Source organism: Dipodomys ordii, unplaced genomic scaffold (assembly GCF_000151885.1).
Source record: "Dipodomys ordii isolate 6190 unplaced genomic scaffold, Dord_2.0 Scaffold91, whole genome shotgun sequence".
Lineage (NCBI taxonomy): Eukaryota > Metazoa > Chordata > Mammalia > Rodentia > Heteromyidae > Dipodomys > Dipodomys ordii.
Genome location: NW_012267307.1, coordinates 3,586,085 through 3,588,621, shown reverse-complemented (window position 1 = coordinate 3,588,621; position 2,537 = coordinate 3,586,085).

Here is a 2,537-nt window from a genome sequence, read left to right as displayed (position 1 = left end):
TGGGGGAGGGGTGTGGTGGAATGTGGGGGAGAGGCTTGGGGGAGGGGTGTGGTGGAATGTGTTGGGGGGTCCTGTGATACTATTGTAGGGTAAATCATCCCAGAAGCCACATCTTAAAACATAGACTGTTGAAGTCTTTATTATACAGTGAACAGGCTGCAGGCCGCCCGTAGTTACCAAGGCCTGCAGCACGCAAATTCACGTAACCCAGCTAGGAGACATGCTAAAGAGGAAAGAAAGAACAAGAACAATACCAACAAGCCAATTCCGCTCCAATGGAGAGCTGAGCTGGGACTCCATGATGACTGGAGATGAGCCAGGAGACAGGACGCAGGACACAATGGCGGAGACACGGTCGGTGCAGGGGGCAGATCCTCAGGAAGTTCCCAGTCGCAGGCAGTGACTGACAGATCCAGTAACCTGTCTGCCAAGTGCCCACCCTTGCCTCCAGGGGTTCCGGCACACCCATTACGGCAGGTGATGGGGGGTTCCTCCCCCCAGCATGAAGACAGGATGCCAGACCTATAAGCCACCATGCTGGCACCTGCCAGCCCTGGCCTCCGGATCAGGACCATCCTTCCCTGGGACACCTGTCCACCAGCGCCCTGGAGAGGCCGCCTTTGGTCCCTGGTGGCAGGAAGGCTGTGTGAGGCAGCGTCTCTGCTTGGGGACTAGGCGGTGACTAGGGAGCCCGTGGGCTTTCTCCACGGGCACGGGCGGGCAGCTCGGTAGGGAGCCCGTGGGCTTTCTCCACGGGCACGGGCGGGCAGTTCGGTAGGGAGCCCGTGGGCTTTCTCCACGGGCACGGGCGGGCAGCTCGGTAGGGAGCCCGTGGGCTTTCTCCACGGGCACGGGCGGGCAGCTCGGTAGGGGCCTGCTGCCCTGAGGCTCCCAACGGACGCGTGTGTCGGTGGAGCCCCGGCAGCCCCACGCATGACCTTTGGACATGTCCTGCATTGGTAGGGGTCTGCCCAACGCCCGGCTACCCAGAGCCTCGCGATGCGCCTTGCGTGGCGGTGGTCTCTCGTGTCCTGAGTCGCCGGGGCAGGGTGAGTGGTAAGGCCAGCACTGCGGTCCTTGTGGGGAAAGGAAGAGTCAGAAGAAGCCAGGGGAGCGAGGAGACAGAGCTGCTGGCGGCCCGGCGCGTGTTGGGGATGCATGGCCTTCTCGAGGACAGCCCACTGTCTACACTAAAACCCACAGGCATTAGGATTTTTCTAGAAGGAAGCCAGCCTGTGGGGGAGCCTGGCCTCAGAGCCCCCACAGACTCCACAGTCTGTGTTGGTAGTATGAGCTGGACTTCACACACGTGTTTTGGAGAACTTCTGTCCAATGTCATATCACTATGTGGGGGAAGGAAAAGTCTGAAAATGAAGAGGACCTCAGATCTTTCCAGAGCCGAAGCGGGCCGACATCAGGTCTAACGTTGTGGCCATGAATGAACATTCTCCTTCCTGGAGAAGACAGAGGGCGATTTGTCTTCTATCTGCAGTTTTTATTCCACCTTTGAAGACTTTTGTGGAGGACATAAAACAAGCAAGGGGGTCAGTGGGGAACCAGCGTCTCTTCACTACCGGCCAGAAATCCCAAAAATGTGCAGGCCGTAGTGCTCCATTCTCCCGGAGAGAAGGTTATATTTCCTTTTTCAGTGCCTATAATCTTTTTAGAACCTTCTCTTTATGGAGCTCATAAACACTGCAGTGCAGCCACAAATCACAACAGTGTAGAGGAAACCCATCAAAAAGCTACCTGGGACGTGTGCTGGGCACCCTGGGACACCCGGGAGGAGTGGCCGGGACACTGGGTCGAGTTCAGCCAGGTAAGGCCAGACCTGAGCTGTGGCTCTCGTGGTGGAGGGCCAGCCCTGCGTGAAAAGGCTGAGCTAAAGCTGGAGGCCCTGGGTTCAGGCCCCAGTCCTGGCATCCACACAAAAAGCCCGGAACAATTCGTAATGCTTAAATTAGAGCACGATGAACATTTATGAAGTTGGTCCTTATGTCCTGTGCTGACGACGTGGAGCTTTTACCAGGTCAGCGTCACTGATAACCTAGACTCTGCGTGGACCCCACTTGCGTCACGGGAAGTAGGTTCTGTGTTTCACTCAGGACTCAGGCAGAGGCTGAGAAGGGAGCCTCTTCCTTGCTGGCTTCCAAACTCCAGCTGCTGCTCTGGTGTCCCGAGGGCTCCTTGTGTCCTTGGCCACGGCCTGGGGAAAGGACTCCTTGTGCGAATACGACTCCGTCCACACCTTGACTTCCAAGGCCCGATGCCCTGTGAATTACACCCCTTCTGGCACAGCCGTCCCTTTGGGACCTCAGGACGTCCTGTGCACCCTGGGGGGTCACTGCCACCTACTCCCCGTCTCCTTCAGTGGCCATGTCAGGCCAGGGCAAAATGGCGCCCCGATGCTGGATGGTGCTCAAATGCTGGCCACCCAGGTACTGAGGTGACCACACTGCTCATGTCCAGCTGAGGTGGACTGAGCTGCTCATGTCCAGCTGAGGTGACCACACTGCTCATGTCCAGCTGAGGTGACC